Genomic DNA, 17901 nt, shown 5'->3' with positions numbered 1-17901 from the left:
GAATTGCTACAGATAGAGCAAGATGTTTGGTAGATACTCAGTGCACTTACGATGTTTCCTTTGAAAGTGACATGACTATATGGTTATTAGATAATTAGAAATTTTACCCTTTATAATGATGTTCCATCTTTGTATTGTGGAGAAAAACCACTGACTTTTTTTTAAATCTACTTACTATTATTAGTCAGTGACCACCTAATCCCATACAAAATAGAGGTCAAATTTCGAGATTTGGACTTTAAAGGCCTAGATGATCTGGGTCAACTGATTTCAAGTCACAATTCCTTTTAACCTGGTGGTGATTCCTGAAGAATGAGGGTTTGTACCACTGGTTATGCAGGTGCTGAAGACAAGTGTCACTGGGAAGCTGGGTTTCAGGAAGGCTTCATGGGCAAGAAGGCAGGCAGGATAGAGGGTGAGACAGGTCAGGGGCTATCTCCTTTCTTTTCTGGATCAAAAGCTTTAGTGGCAGTCCCTCAACCCTGGCACGTGTAGGCATGTGAGTGTACACACAGAGGTCGGCTGCGATGGGGTCCCTGGGGATTGACCTAGCTGCAGATAGCTCTGAACGAGGAGCCACAGAAGCCTGAGGCAGAGCTGTAGCTCCCAACTGTGATTCACTGACTCGGCAGCTAAGTGTTTGGACTGAGTCTAATACATCCGAATTCCAGTTTGAGCCACATATTAGCTAAGTGACCTGGGCTCCTGGCAGGCTCAGTAGGTAGAACATGTGACTCTTGATCGCAGGGAGGTTAAGTTCAAGCCCGACAATGGACATGGAACCTACTTAAAAAAAAATTGTAAGAACAATTTTTAAGTAAAAAAAAATTAAGAATAAAAAATAATTGCATCTTAAAGGAAATTCTATTATAATTAACTAAAATAAGCAAACTTAGTTCTGAATATTTTTTACTTGAATGATCCCATAAAGATAAAAGATAACAGATTATTTGCCCTAATTCCGCTACTACTACTGTATCAGTGGGCCCTGCCCTTCCCTTTTCTCCTTCCCCCTCTTCCCTTCCAAATGAGAGAGCAAAGGCAGGGGGAGTTGCAGAGGGAAAGGGAGCAGGGAGTCTAATGCTAGGCTCAATCCCAGGACCCTGAGATCATGACCTGAACCAAAGGCAGACCCTTACTGACTGACAGAGCCACCCAGGCCCTCCATCCCTTTCTTTTCTTTCTTTCTTTCCTTTCTTTTTTTTAAAGATTTATTTATTTATTTATTTGACAGAGACAGTACACAGCAAGAGAGGAAACACAAGCATTGGGAGTGGGAGAGAGAGAAGTATGCCTCCCGCCAAGCAGAGAGCCGGATGTGGGGTTCAATCCCAAGACGCTGGGATGATGGCGGAAAGCGGACACTTAATGACTGAGCCACCCAGGCACCCCGCCCCATCCCTTTCTTAATTATAGGTATGTATCAAGGCAAGGTACCTAGCTACCAAGATTTCCCAACCATCCTTACTGGTAAAAGTAGTCAAGTGAAAGCTGCTGAATTGGGCTTTTGGAAAAGCTATTTAAGTGGGGCTTGGTTTTGCCTCAGTCCCTCCTTCTATGCTTGGAGATGCAGCAGCTACCTTGTAATCAAGAGGCAACCTGGTGTATGGAAGTCACACATTAAAGGTGGTAGAGCAGAAAGACAGAATTCTTAAGCCAGGGATGGTCTCACGGAGCCATTATACTAGCCTTGATTACAGAACTCAGGACATTTTTAGACGAAGAAACAAAACAAACCCTGATTTGTGTAAACCACCAGTTTATGACTGTCCATTACTGACAATCGAATGCAATTCCTGACTCACTCATGTGTATACACATTACAGGCAGCCCTTGGCTAATTCTGTTTGAGGGGAGACTTAAAGATCCCCAGTTTTTTTTCAAACACACTTTCCCCCCTTGGTATTATAAAGTATATATTTGCTATAAAGTATATTATGCCGTATTATTCATTCTTTGGAAACAGGGATTAGAAGCATCTGTTAAAATGCAACTGTTGCCTGAGAAAAGTTATACTTTAAGCTACCAATATAATGGAGTATCTCCTTGTGAATTAATACATCAAAGTCCACGATTGGGTAGATTCTGAGGGAATAGAACATAAAGACAGATAAGTTTTCCTGGAGGGAGACTAGTCAAGGAAAGGAGCGATGTCAGGCTACTCCAGTAAATAATCACTCCTTCCTTGTCCAGCACCTCCCTCACCACCACCCTCTCTCCCCTGGCTCCATCACCACCCCAAAGACACTGATGGGCAGCCTTAGAGGTAGAAGGCACAAGAAACAAAAGGAGACAGAAAATCTGAAGGCAAACTTATAATTCTTTATTGTATAAAGGCTCCCCACAACCCCTCCTCTATATGGGAGTACTTTACCCTATGAAAAAATTCCAGTTAACTAATAAACAGCACTGGTAGATTAGTCCTTCGGTAGATAGTTGAGTCACTTCTCTATCGACCAACTGCCCTGAAAAAATGGACAAGACTGTGGCAGGGAGCAGCCAACACACAGACCAGTTCAGGGGGACTGCATTTACCTGAAGTTTGTCTAGCAGGTGAGTGAGTGGTCATTTCAGGCACTCAAACATTCTCCAAGTGCTTGTTATTTTCTAGGCTCTGTCCTAGAAACCAGAGATTTGGAAATGATGCTGATGGCGGCTTATCCTCAGAAAACTGAGCAACATACATAAAGCATGGCCCTACACTGTGGTGTACGTGATACCACGAGTGTATATGGAAGTTGAAGGAGAAGAGCAGAATTCACTCTAAGGATAGTGAGGGGTGATCAGGGAAAGCCTCCTGGGGCAAATAATGCCTATACAGGATTTTCAAAGATGAACAGGATTTTACTAGGGAGATTAAAGGGGAGATACGCATTCCGGTCAGAGGGAAAAATGCACAAAAGCTGGAGATATGGAGAAGCCTGGCATGTTTGAGGCATTCCAAATATTTGCAATTTCTGTAGCATCAAGTGCTAAGGAAGAAGCAAAAGAAAGGGAATTAAGTAGAGCCCAGATCAGGAAGGGCACTGAATGCCATGCTAATCAGCATGCACTTTTCTCTGATAACTAGTCAGGGAAAGTGTGCCAGTGCTACGGTAAGATTTATGTTTTGGAAATATCACTGCTGGCTGTCAGTCTGGAAGGGAGTGAGGCTGGAGGAAGAAATATCACCTAGGAAACCTTAGTAATAATGCAGATGACAAGGGACGAGGGCGTGCATGTTGAGTGGCTCTTCTCAGCATCTGTTATGTGGCAGGCAAAGTGGGAAGAGAAGGGAGAGTAAAATCTTTCACCTGGATGGCAGTGTTCACGTTGGAAGAGTCAGTTTTCACCTGCCCTCCACCTTTATAAAGCACACAGGAAATGTATGTTCTCTCTGAATTCACTTCTTTTAAAGTTTTTTAAACTGTAATTATACTGCTGGAGATTTTGCTAAGCGAACCAAAAATAGAGGCCAATAAGAAGGAGACTTTATTATCACTTTGCAAGAGGGAAACTTCTCTTTTTTAGAATGAAAAGTAGGCAAGATGACAACACAGTGTGCCCTATCTCCCCCTGAATATTTGGATAAAAGAGAAAACATATTTGAAGCACTTTGAGCTTCCAAGGACTATACCTATACTGTGAGGTCCTTAAGTACTGGGCTGTGGCAGGATGATCAGCAATCAGCATTGTGCAGAACCACCAAGCATAGAATGAACCCAGCTCTGGAGTTCTTGGAGTTAATAGGGGAGCTGAGTTACAGTTATGGTTGCTGGGTCAAACAGAGATGACTTATTTAGTCTAAGGATGACCCAAATATTGCATGGGATACACTTATACTAAAAAATACTGTTGTTTATTTGAAATTCAAATTTAACTGGGCATCCAGTATTTTATTTGCTACAGCTGGCAGTCCTAATTACAGTAGTACCTTAAGAGGGAAAAGTTGCTTGATTCATGACCGATTTCCCTTATTCGTGGCTTCTCTTATGTAATAGGAAGTACTGTAGCTACATATGAGGGAATTAGGAAGCACAACAAGGTAACCAAACATGTGAACAAAAATGACCAGTTATAAAAACTTTCTCAGCAATGCTGGGAATCTCTTAAAAACTATGCCATTTAAAACAGCAAGGACGGGAGCATCCACTCCTAACTAATGAAACAGTATATTAACACTTTTTAAAGGAAGAAAAATGTTCATTACATATTATAAGTACTGTGACTTTAAAGACAAGTATTTCTAAAGAGCAAACAGCTCACAAGAATATAGAAGCATAAAAACTTTTCTAAGGAGGTAACACTTGGAAAAAAAAATTTAACAAAGAATGCTTTCGTGATAAATGACAGAAAAGACAACCCCCACCACCACCCAAAAAAAGTTTTTCGTGCTCACGGAAGTCTTACTAATATGTCCTCAATTGACTGCCAAAAAAAAAAAAAAAAAAAAAGGGATGGCAGGGCCATCTTTGCAATCCAGGGCAAGGTGGAAAGCCAAACTGTCCAAATCTGAGAATCTTGCAGGATTTACACTAAAGCATTGTGCTATTTTTAACGTACTTTAAGCTCACTTTTATTACTTCCAGACCTTTTTCCTCATTAAGGCACAGATATAAACTGGGAGCTACTCATAGGATAGATACCAAATAGTCTGTCTGCTAGCGAGATACAGACCTCCACCTTGCATGCATATCAGCTGGAGAAAAAAGAGCCCTTATTCATCAAATTTAAAAAGCACTCTCTCATTTCATGCTAATTGTATGGTCCTTTGCATGATATACAAAAGATTGCCCAAGATGAAAAGCATTAAAAAGAAAACTACCAGTCTTGGAGGTTTTTTTTGGAACAAGATTAACTTATTACTTTTTTAGAGAAAGTAAATGACTAATTCAAGTATTACACTTATCTGTACAGAATGACCTTTACAGGTTTTTTTTATTGTCAATGCCTATTCAACTGCCTCTCTGCCTAACATAATGTGACCTCATTCGACTAATCTCAGTGCCCCAAAACCTTTTAGGGTGGTGTCAAACAGTTCATAAATTAAAGAATTTAAAATAAAGTACACACGAGTCTTAAATGATTCCCCCCCCACAAAGGAAACAGTTAAACCTCCCTGGAAAAGAGAGGCTGATTATTAAGAAATGCTTGTTTCCCAGCAACTCCTACACGCACATTCTGCTTCGGCTGGTTTCTTATGAAAGCACAATAAGAAAAATTCATTTTTGGTTACGGATATTATCAGTAATAAGATGTAATAACATAAGTGACAGAATATTAGTCAAGGGTTGTAAATAAGATAAGCCATGATAATTTGCACCATACCATAATTTATGGCATATGGTAATATATGAATTGGGTCTTTGAAAAACTGCATTAAATATCAACTATTATTAACAACTACGTCACAGCCATCAAGGGAACAGAGGTGAAAAAGAGAGAAACACTAGGTGCAGTCCGTTCGTTTAGGCAGCCACGACAACAAAGAGGCACTTATTCCTTGTCTAACTATCGATTGCTATCAGTCAACTGAACAGGGTTGGGAAGTCCGAAGAATAGCCACTTCAACCCACAGCCATTGCGTGGAGCAGAAGAATAAGTGGGCTTCCCAAACTGCCCCCAAAATGGATTCTTCAAGAGGTTAAGATCTGAATCAAATATGCTGCTACTAACTAATATCTACTATACAATATTAAGGATCTTTTTAACCCATTAGACTAGCACTGTCCAGTAAAACTTAAGGTGAACCATGTATGTGATTTTCAGCCATAGTAGGAAAGGTAAAAGGGTGAAATTAATTTTAATCTCTTTAACCCAGTATCTCCAGAATATTATCATAACATGTGTTCAACATAAATTATTATTGAGATAGTTCCAATCTTTCTTTCATACCAAATCATTGGGACCCAGAACTTTTTTTTTTTTTAACACTTTAGCACATCTGAATTCAGAACAGTCACATTTTAAGTGCTCAAAGCCACACATCGCAAGTAGTGACCACATTTGGCAGAATAGTTAAGATTTCTCAACCAAAAAAAAAAAAAAAAAAGAAAAAAAAAGCCTTATTCTTAATTACTACCTAATGTTTTCTTGTGAGTCAAATCTCAAGCCACTAGTGAAGTTACTTGTTCTTTGTGTTAATGAACACACTGAAAACACAAACTATAGCACTAAAAACAGGGACTGAATCCTAAGAAGGCCATGCTTAATTTTCACTAATAACAAGTATTTATATATTAAACTACTTGTTTTCCCTGGCCCCATTTCTGATCCTGTCACAAATTTCAGGAGTTTTATTTTTTTCTCTGAGGATCTAATTATCAGCCACATTGCCCAACATTCAGTGAAATATTCCCATCTTTGAATAATATAGTGTTCCGAAGTAGTAAATTATGTAATTCCTAAAGCTGAATTGGTTTATGACTAATTGGTAAGAATCATGGAGTTTCCTCATGAAAAGAGTTCCAAAAAATCAAGAAAAGAATAACTAAAAACAAATGACTACCAAAATACACTAAATTCCAGGCTAACAAGCTCTTGGCCCTTATGAAATGACAAAAGACAGCTTAAGGGCTTGCATGCTAAACCGAAACCCAACAAACCATTTTAAAGAGGTGAAGCAGGGATGATCATTAGTAGAAAAATAAGTGACAGAGAGATGCCAGTATTTAATCCTCAAATCTGAATATTTGAAATTTAAAAGGCATAATTAAAAAAAAAATGCCAGTTCATTTCTTTCTTCTCTCTCATGAGTTGTCAGAAGATTTTAATTTCAAGTTTGGGTTTTGATTTGACTGATAATTCCAGGCAATATATCAGCAACCAAAACCAAAATGTTAATAGAATTATAAATGTTATAATCAACACCTAAAAAGATCTTGAGATACAAACAGAATAGTCCCTAAATCATTTATGAGAAGAATGTATCAGAAAAAGTAAACTTTCTCATAGTGTGCTTTTATCCTTAATTTATATACAATTTAACCTTTTACTTCTCCTAATATATCATTTTCAGATCTTATACTCTCCTGTGGCACCACCTTTCTGCATCAGTAAAACTCCTTGACACTTAACTTGGTTAAGGAAAGCAGTGGTTAACTGATTCATTTGGTTAATTGATGGTTAACTTTGTGATGCCCTAAAATTTGCTTGAGTGACGATTATCTCTGAAAGACAGTTATAGCTTCCAATCCTGGGCTTCAGTTATGGTGAACTGTCTGGCATGATCTTGCATGAGCTTATAGAATGTAACACAGTTTTTTAAAACCACAAATATTCAGCAGAGTAATAACCCAGAGATTTTCAGATGTGAAGAACAATGGTTAATAGAGCCTTGGCCAAAACAGGTGTTCAAGAAATAGTTATTGAAATAAATGAAATGGTCTGAGAGTTCAAAAATGCTCTTTGATAAGAAGCTAGGGAATTATAATTTATTAAGCTGGCTAATCAGGTTTTACTTCGGCTGTGATAAAGGTAACAATGTGAAAGTTACTCAGATCTTTTGGTGACTAAATAACTTATGCTAGAATCTGGATCCATTTTTCTTTCAGAAAGAGCAAAACTACAAGTAGGCTGAAAGCACAGAATACTGGTTTTGGTTCTCAGTGTCGGTAGGCATGAAGTAGAGGTTTAAAAAAACAAAACAAAACATGTCCACCCATGGAGATTTATCCAACTGAAAATGGTACACATCTCTTTGATCTGCTTCAGTGGCCCTTTTGCACAAGTGTGATTTTGCAGGGGGTTTGTAGGTACAACGTACGAATGTATGATGTACATGGAGTTGGACTTGCCAGTTCACTGTAGCAACAGCTGCCCAGCCCCTGGGTAACTAAAATGCTGCTATATTGCTTCCTTATTTCCTTCCTTCAATAGCTATTTGACACGCATTTTATATAAACGTTATTTTTAGGCTCTGGGATTTCAGCATTAAGTAAGACAGTGAAAACCACAGCTTTCAAGAATCTTCTATTCTTCCAGTAATTACCTATACCTTGTCGGATACAGTGCAGTCTAAGCAACTATTGAATGTAAACGTTTGGCGTATAAAAAATTGGGAATGAAGAATTTAAGAAGTAGCAATAATAGGGTTTGAAGAAAAACTGTAGATGCTTATCAGGTACTTATTTTGCCAACTTAATTTTTGTGCAAGAAAGTCTTACACTAAATAGCTAAAAGGGACAAAACACATACAGAGATACTTCGGAGTCACATGGGAATAAGAGGAATAACACAGGGAATACAGACAGTGGTGCTGTAATCGTGTTGTGTGGTGACAGGTGGAGGGTAACTCATGGTGACCACAGTGTAATGTACAGACTTGTCCAATCACTCTGAAACGAATGCAATGTTGTTTTTGTCAACTATACTCAAATTAAAAATTTTAAATAAAAGATACACCTAGGAATCACTAAAAAATAAGAGGAAAAATGTCGTGAAGCATTAAAAAATATAATTCAAAATATGTCTTCCGTCACGAATGGGTGCCTACAACAGTCAATATAGAGGAAAAGCACTGAATACACAACTGAGTTTTGAGGAAAGGCCTAATACGTGATAGAGCTAAGCTTCTTTAGGATTTGGAAATCAGAATCATCACTGACTTGGCCTAATGGGATTGATTAAAGATAACTTGATGGGGTGCCTGGCTGGCTCAGTCAGAACAGCATGCAACTCTTGATCTCGGGGTTGTGAGTATGAGGCCCGTATTGGGTGTAGAGATTACTTAAAAATAAAGTCTTTAAAAAATAATAATAAATAAAGATAACCTGAAAAACCAACAGAAACCATGGAAGAACTTGGTAAGAACAGTTCAATGCAGGGAGATGGAGTGATTTTACAGATATACTCCCATTAACCCAGCATTAGAAGAATAAGGAACGTGCCCAAAGTTATGGTGTTTCAGGGCTAGAATAACAAACTGGATAACAAGTTATTCTGTCTTGGGTCCAAACTAAATGTTCACTCCTGCACACAATCAGCATTAAGCTTTTATTGAGTGGCTGACCTATGCCAGGCGCAGTGGTAGGCAGTAGGAACACAGTGCTAAATCAACCAGGATTCCCTAGTTCATGATGGTTTTGGTCATGATACAAGGAGCTAGGACTTGGGCATGTAAAGGGATTGAGAAAGCAGAAGAGAGGACCTTGCCGAAGGGAGACAAAGATGGCATCAAAAATGAAAGATACCTGAGCAGAGGTCTGAAGATGAATAGGGGTTTTTCATGTGAACACGAGGGGTAAAAGATAAAGAAACTCTCCAGAAAAAGGAAAGAATTGCACATATAAACTCCGAATGGTGACAAAGAATGACCTGGATGTTTATACAGGGCAAGGCCAGATCATGAAGGGCCAGCCATGCCCCTCAAAGTTACTGGATTTTTATCTTGGAAGCAGCTGAAGAGCCCCTAATATCATCAGGTAAGGCAGCTCCATGGTCCTATCTGTGGGCAAATGGACTGAATGATGGTAAGACTGAGGACGAGAAGGCCATTTCAGAAACTCTTCACAACAGTCAACGTGAGCAGTAATTAGGCTTGGACTGCACTTGCAGTGGAGAGGGAGCAGAAAGGGCAGGTAAGTGAGGTGGAAGCAAAGTGACAGGGTGACCAGCTGGGTTGAGAGTGGCGAAAGAGGAAGAAGTCAAGGATAATTCCCTGGCTTCTGACTTGAGAAGATACCAGTCTCCATGCCACATCATTCTATCAGCTTTCAATTGTGGATTCTGGCTTCCTGAGATTGGTCACTGCTGCTTTGCCACATTCCCTTTGTCCTAAAGAATGTCCCTAGGTGCTGCTGACTAGCTGTAGAAATACAGAAGCAGCTGGCCCCACCTCTGAGTGGTGGTGATGGGAGGGGGAAGCACCACCGGCGCCTCTCCCAGCCTCCTCTATACAACCTTCAGCAACCAACAGCAGCAATCCTTTATGTGATGCTCCATTTAATTCTGTACACAAATAAGGAGGTCAAAATATAGTTATTACGAACCCCACTAGTACAAGGCATTATAGAAAAATAAATAAAAGCTAAGAACAATAGCTGAGAGTTCTATAGGAATGTCATATGATGCAATGCAAAGATTTTGTGGTTCGTCAGGTGTGAGTTTGACTTCCGGCTTGTGTGACCTTGGGAAATGGATATTCTTAAGACTTGGTTGCTTCCTCAATAAAATAGATAGTATAGCCTACCTCATCTGTAAAAATTGGTGAGATAATATATGTAAAACTCCTATTAGCACCATGCCCAACTTGTCATAGATTCAAAAGATAAGAATAAAGGAAATATCCTTCTCTATTTCCCATCCCCTTTGACTACTCAAAGACCTCCTGCCTCCAAAGAGAGTCTAGTTATTACCAATGGGTATTTCTCTCTACTTCCCACACTTATGCACACTGCCGTTAGCAAAAGGAAGCTTCTAAAGGCAAAATAGGATCATATCTGTGTCAGAGACTTTTGCAGTCCATCCAATATTCATCTTTCCTTTCCTCCTCATTAATGAATGCTGATTTTTCTGGGTGGAGCAAAGTACCAAGTGAAAAACAGTTCCCAGGCTCCATTGCTGCTAGGGGTAGCCATGTGATACATTAGGGCCAATAAATCTCTGCTAGAGAGGTTTTGAAATGTTTCTGGCCACGGGTACTTTCATTCCCCCTTCACTTTCCTTCCTTTTTTCAACTTCCTGGAAACTGGATATGATAGTTGGAGCTACAGTGCCCACCTTGCAAACTATGAGGAAAAGATCAAGATTCATAGGACATCAGTCTTGACAAAGGTGCGTTCCTGAAACGATGCTTCCACCACCTTCCAAGACATTTTTTCAACACAATGGACAAAGAAAGCCCTAATTTAAGCTGTTGACTTTCAGGTGTTTAAAACTTTCATCTGAGCACAATTCCTGACTTAATCCCTTCAACCCTACTTTAGTATGATTTTCAAGGCATTAACCATGATTTTCTTCCAACTGAAAAAGAAACATTTATTGAGTGTCCAGTATATGTCAGACATTGTGTATATAGACATTCAAATAAAAATTACATATTGACTCTTTAAGTCTTACAGTCACCCTGCAAGCTAAGTACTTCCATTCACATTTTACGGCAAGGGGACCTGAGGATCTAAGACGCTAAGTATGATCAAAGGCACCATGCTGATACATGGGGAAGCCAGGACCCGAGCTCCGAGTCTGTCTGGTGATGGCATTCATGCTCTGGCCACACTCCGTGCTCCTGCAGGGGTCGGTGGATTCACCACTGTGAGAAATCATGACTCTCAAGACCGTGTCTCCAAATCAGGCAGTCATTTTTCCTACATCTTCCATACTTATATCTAAAAATCCAATTAGTAAACCATCTAAAAAGTATGTCCAGAGCATAAAAAAAAAAAAGTGTGTGTAGAAAGAGGCTAAAGAGTGGTTGATGGAGCGAGCCACGCAAGTTACAGGAGCTTAAGGAACACTCTGCCTGAAAGCAGCTGGACAAAGTTGATGATCTGGAAAGGAGGCTCCTTTTACCCCTGTCCTCCAGTCAACAACAACCCTGAAGAAATCACACTGACTGGAGATCAGGGTATGAGCCTGAGACATGGGAGAGGCGTTAAGTAAGGTGCCCCATGCCCACAGATTCTCACAGAAAAAAAACATGTATAATTTTATCACATATTTTTTTAAAAAAAGGAGGAATGAAAGAAAATCAAAATTGCATATGTGTGTGTATACATACACACATATATCTTATAACCTACTTTGTATGTATCTCGTATAACCTAGTAAAATAAAAAGCACACATGAAATAGAGACTTTATATAAGTACTACATAAATATACTTACATGTGTACAAATTGTAACCCTTTCGTCTCCACACTGAATCTGAAGCAGCTAACAAGAGTCACAATAACTTTAAAAATCATGTACAGGAAAAATATAGGAGCAAAGAAAAGAGGAAAATGAAATATGCAAATACATATTCTACAGGATGCTCAATAATTACTAAAACTGAGCTGTACATCTAGATCTGAGCCTCCTCCTGCCAAAGGAAAACAGAAAAAATGATGAGGTACAGAATTCACAATGGCCCTGAGATAAAGGAATACTAACACCTCAGGAGAAACGAACTATTTTCAATTCATACAAAGGCAATAAGAAACCAGAAGACCTGAGTGGGATTTGACCTGGGGGAGACCGTGTCATGTAGTAGACAATGTCTTAGTAATTCCCTCCGAATAAATGTCAGAGTGTATTCCACACAACAATTTCTCACAGAGTTACTCAGTCAAGCTGAAAAACCATTCAGGGCAGGCAATCTGTGCAGGACTAAGCCAAGGAGATAGAAACACACTCTGGTGGACCGGCTGGATCTAGTAACGAATCCCCAAACACCTCGGTGAACAAATAGCATGTTCTGGCAATTAGTCTCCAACCAAAACCAGCTTTAGAAGTAGGATTATGCAACATGGAGGACTTTAGGAGAAGGAAAGGAAAAGTGAATTGGGGGAAATCGGAGGGGGAGATGACCCATGAGAGACTGTGGACTCAGAAACAAACTGAGGGTTTTAGAAGGGAGGAGGATGGGGGGATGGGTAAGCCTTGTGGTGGGTATTAAGGAGGGCACATATTGCAGGGAGCACTGGGTGTTGTACACAAACAACAAATCTTGGAACACTGCATCAAAAACTAGTGATGTATTTTTATGGTGACTAACATAATAAAAATAAAAATAAAAGAAGTAGGATTATGCAACAGTTCACACACTCTTCTCGGTTCAGAAGTTCTGAGAAAGTTTTTATGGACTTTTTATTACTATGTAAACGATACTTCAGTCTACTATCACTGTGCTCTCAGGTAGAGTATATGCCAGTCTTTTCTCCTTCTCCAAGTGGCATAAAAAGGCAGAGAAAATACAGGTTGCTATTACTTTACAAAAAATTATGGCTTTTGGCTTTTACATTAGGAGGTTCTAGTACATATACTCTCTATTATATAATGGGTGGTAGAGAAGATTTATGAATTCACACCCATAATGATTTCTTAACTAATTTAAAAGGCAATCTGTGAAAGGCATATTCCTAAGGCTATGACATCCCCAAAGTGGACATTAAACAGTCCTTGAATGGGTGGAAATTAATGTTAATTACTGAACAGGGTAGAAGAACACAGAGGTTCATTAAAAAGAAAAAGACACATGTAAGGAACAGTGCCTGCCAGGTCTGGGAATGCGATGCAAAAATCACCATAAATTTAGCTGAGTTTCACTACAGGGTAGTTGTTTTTTCTGTATTCATATCCTCATAAGCAGATTCACACCAAGAATCCTCGGTAAGGTACGAAGTGGAATATTCAGAAACTGCCAATGAGACCAAATACCTATCTGCATGCTACTTTTCCATTGCAAAAGAGTCAGATGAAACGTCTCTCAAAAAAACACAAAAAGACTAGTTGTGTGAAGACAACATAACTATGGCTGTGCTTTAATTTAAACTCTGTACATAGTCACAAGAAGTTACGACTGTAACATGAACCGAAGGAGGAAAAAAATAAGGACCATTTGTTACTAATTAAAAAACAGGGGATTAGAAAAAAGATGGCTATGGGAAATAGAGAACAGTTGTTCTCCCAACATGGACCTTTCACCCTGCTGATTTTGTGGTTTTTAAAACTATAAAAGTGGGAAAACTGGAAAAATGACAACAAAATGACTACCAAAATATAAACAGAAGATCCAATTTATTTTTAAAAATAATATTCTCTAATTTGGAGATTGAAAACTAGATTTGCTAAGCAAAAGGCTAGTATTTCCACATTTGGGCTCCTCCGCCTACACATATATAATAAACACATATTGGCTCTAATGCAGCTCCAGCAATGAGGTAACAAGGTTCCAGTTCTCGGATTCTAATTGCAATCAACTGCAATAAATCAGCAGATGAGGCAGGTGGTTAAAGTTGTATAACTTTAACAAACTAAGATTGCTGAAGTTAAATAAATATCATTGTGGTCACTTTAAGCTACCTAGCTTCATCAAGCGGAGCTACAAAAGCAGCAGGTTAGCAGGTTTCTGGCAAGGAATAATTGGTGCTGAGCAACAGACTGTGTACATGAGCAGAAACATTGCGTAAAACTCACATTACTGGCTTCCCCACACCATATGTGCATTTTGGATGGAAACAGGGGCAGCTCTCCTACACCTCACATAGTTTGGCCTTACTGACTAGGATGAATGAACATTATGTTTCAGTGTGCTAGTAAACCCCAGTGGAAACCGGTAAACACCGGAATTATGACCTTTCAATTATAAGTTTTTCCAGTGGAAATGAAATTAGGACAAAGATGGAGTGGTAACAAAAACATACAAATCTGAAGTTACAGAGAAGGTCTTTACAAACTCTGATAAGCAAGCCTCAAATTAATTCATCTTGCCAGTGTTTTGGGTAGTCAATGACCTAGGCTAGTCTGATTGTCAAATATAAAAGTCAAATGTTTACAGATCTGCAGAAATAGTTAAAGTGTTTTAATTGTTCTTTACCAGTGGCCCAAGACAGACCTTATAAGCAAGAGCAAGGACTTTGGAAGTAGTTTCTGCAGTCTGACAATTTACCAGCAAGGGCTGCTGGACCACTCCTTTTTAACAAGCATAAAAGCTTGACTAATCAATGCCTAAAATCTTCAATACACAGCAGATCCTCACCTTACCGTCCATCACTGCCTCCTCATCACCATCACGGTAGTGATATAAAGGTTGGCATTTAGTGGCACAATCCCAATTCACTTTCCAAAGAGGTCAAGAGCCAGGACTTCTTGGCAAGGAAAAAAAAAATCTCAGATACCGCATCTAACCCACCTACGCCTATCTCACTGACTGAGAACTGAACTTGAAGAGAACCTTGGCAACTGGTCCCAGATGAGACATTCGGCGAGCAGGGGAGTCCCCCAAAATGTACTTCCTACTACACTGTGCAATAATTCAAATGAAAGTAAAGATGAGAGAAATGCATTCTATAAAATCTTCTCAAAAGGTATCTTGTATAAGAAGGATAAATACATTAAAGAATTAAATCTACCATTTAAATGACATAATCCAACTGTGCTTCATTTCCCAGTAAATCAGAAATTTGAAATGGTTTTATATTAGGGGAAACAAACAACAAAGATCCTTATACTCATTTGATAAAATTATATTCTCATCAACTAATTATTATAAAGGGAGAAATTAATTAAGTTCAACTAAGTGTCTCAACATCATAGTATAAAGAAAAAAAGCAAGGCTTTTAGACAAATACACATTTAAACTGAAAGCCCACAACATATTTTTGGGGGGAAATATGACTTTATAGCTGATCCAATGACATTGACAGGTTGATCAATGAGAAAAGTTTGGGTCGTGTGATTTCCAATGAGATGTGAAGAATAACCTCCAAGTCACCTCACTCTTCTCCCTGCTGGAAAGGCCTCTGGGTGAGAGGACAGATGTTTTGACAAATCGTGATCAGATGTGGTGCTCTGTGATCAACTCATTAAGGGATCTTAAACCTAAATGAGCCAAGGCAGAAACATCCCAACATATCTCCTAAGGGTCACCCTCAATAATCCGCTCCATTGTTTTTACTGCCATAGGAAATAGTTCTTCTATTAAGCAAAATCTGCCCTTGAGTGAATACATCATTTCCTCATCACTGACCTCACTAACATTTAAAATATAAGATACACTCATTACAGACAAATCGGAAAATAAGAACACTGGAAAGAATGAGTTAACCCACACAGCTCTCATCCCAAAGGTAACTACCCTTAATCCTTTTATGGAACCCATCATCTTTTTCTGCACAGTTTTTACATAGCAACAATATGGCATATACAGTTTGGACCTCATATTTTTAACTGAAATTATGAAACCAAGAGTTTTTATATTTGATTGAAAACTAATCATAAATTGCATTTAGGAAAATGGAAAAATAGTCCCTTGAATGAACTGCCATGTTTTTTTTTTTTTTTTTTTTTCTTTGCATGTAGAACTTCTTGGGGACTGAAAAGATTATTTTCTTAGAATAGAATCCTAGAAGTGGAATTACTGTCAAAATATATTAACGTCTTTATGGCTCTTGATATTTACTGCCAAAATGCTTTCCAAAAATGGTTGTATCAATTTAAATGGCCTTCAATATCAATACCCATTATAGCTGTATTTGGACTATGACTATCTTGTGAGAATAAACAAGTTTCATAATCGTCTTTATAACACCAATACTTTAAATTAACAAACTTAGATGTTATGTTATTCTAGAAAGTTCTTAAAGCCGAAATCCTGACACCCGGTAGAGGAATGTTCGCTATTCTTAAAACTCTTCTTGAAAATCACTCCCTCTAGTTCCCTTTTCCTGCACCACAGAACCCCGATTCTTTTCTACACAGAACCCAGTCTTTATTGAGATCATCTTATTCCCCTTTTAAGAAATGGTAATCAAAGTCTTTATTGTATGGAATTCACAAAGCTCAAGGATATTTTCATCCAATTTAATGACTATCTGAAATAAACACAAGGAAATTAATCCCTACAGAGTCTGAAGGCTCCTCCACTCTGTTAAAAGACTTAAGGGAAGTGCAAAAACACATTAGAAGAAAAGTGGACATGTTTCATGAATATGTGCATTCCATGCCTTTCCAAAGAAACAAACAAAATCTTTTGTTTCCTAAATTACTGAAATGTGAATTCCACAGGTAACTCATCTATTTTCAAATACATAAGTTAAAAAAAAACCCCAGTATACTACATTGAGAAATATGCCTGAAATGAGCTGAATAAAATCCCCCAAATATTTACTTCACATTCCAGGGATTCTAGTATTCTGCACTTAACAATTTTTAGCAAGCATTTTGTTGTTGCTACCTCAATTACTGTCTGGCAATTGCTGTCTATTGAATTTCCTAGCACAAATTGGCGGTACGTTTGTTTAGGTCGTCATTAAGAAATTTATATTAAATATGCAATAAGCTACTTTGGTTAACAGAAGTTGGGGGGATATTAGTGTCACAGTTTATTATTATAAATAATTTTTGTGTCTTCTGTCAGCATAACCACAGTAGTATCTCAATACCACCAGCTGATAATAATCTTTATAAATCCTACTTTGCAGCTATACCATCTGTTAGTTATTATTTTATATGTGTCTCCATATGCATATGTGAATTAGTTGTCACTCAAGACAAATATATAAATAGAATTGTGGTTTTGTGGGGAGATTTTTATTGGCTTGTTTTGTGTTTTGTTATCTTTAGGCCAGTAAGTGAACTAAATAAACATATTCCTCAGTCTTGGAAACTGAAACTAAATGCAAATTTAAAAATAATTTTTGTAGTACAAATAAATTTAAATTCAATACACACTTAATCTAAAAGTATCTCCTAAAATCTAATAGCCACCAAAATTGGATATAATTAAAGAACCTGAAATTTACATATTCATAGCTCTTGAAATATACCTACAAAACCAAAAAAGAATAGGCCCACCAGTAAATTAGCCTCTAATATGGTTCCAGTTTTCACAATACAAAACACTTGCCATGACTGATGATTTGAAAATAATGGCTAATTACCTGCTTACTTGTAATGTTTATTTCCCTGAAAAGAGGAGTTATAATGGCAAAAACTCAAAATGGGGCCCCCATGAATCTGTGGGCTTATTCCCCTGAGCTGTGAGTAACAGGCTCCTAGACTGGCAGAAGGCAGTAAGTAGTGGCAACATCATTATGACTCATGACCAAAATTCACCCAGAAAGGCAACAAGAAAAAAAGAAGGAACAGAAGGAGATGGATAATCCTCCAATTGGAATTAGTTCCAAATTATAACGCTTTCCCCAAGTACTAGAGTCTAATGACTTTCATTTCAGTAAGCCCAAACATAGGCTTAGAGGGGCTCATGCTCTACGCACCGAA

At 38.4% G+C, this 17901-nt stretch overlaps 1 protein-coding gene and 1 long non-coding RNA gene across 3 annotated transcripts in view; one reads left to right on the top strand and one right to left on the bottom strand.

The window, feature by feature from the left end:
- Positions 1-17901, bottom strand: part of UMAD1 (UBAP1-MVB12-associated (UMA) domain containing 1) — a 221059-nt gene that overhangs the window by 51227 nt on the left and 151931 nt on the right. The window lies entirely within an intron of this gene.
- LOC125080764 (uncharacterized) lies at positions 1298-11030 on the top strand. The gene is made up of 2 exons (XR_007121468.1): positions 1298-1416; positions 9311-11030. It is a non-coding gene; the product is annotated as an uncharacterized LOC125080764 (long non-coding RNA).

Source organism: Lutra lutra, chromosome 11 (genome assembly GCF_902655055.1).
Source record: "Lutra lutra chromosome 11, mLutLut1.2, whole genome shotgun sequence".
In the NCBI taxonomy this organism is placed as follows: Eukaryota; Metazoa; Chordata; class Mammalia; order Carnivora; family Mustelidae; genus Lutra; species Lutra lutra.
The sequence above is the reverse complement of the archived record's forward strand: the minus strand, read 5'-3'. Positions and strand labels throughout refer to the sequence as shown.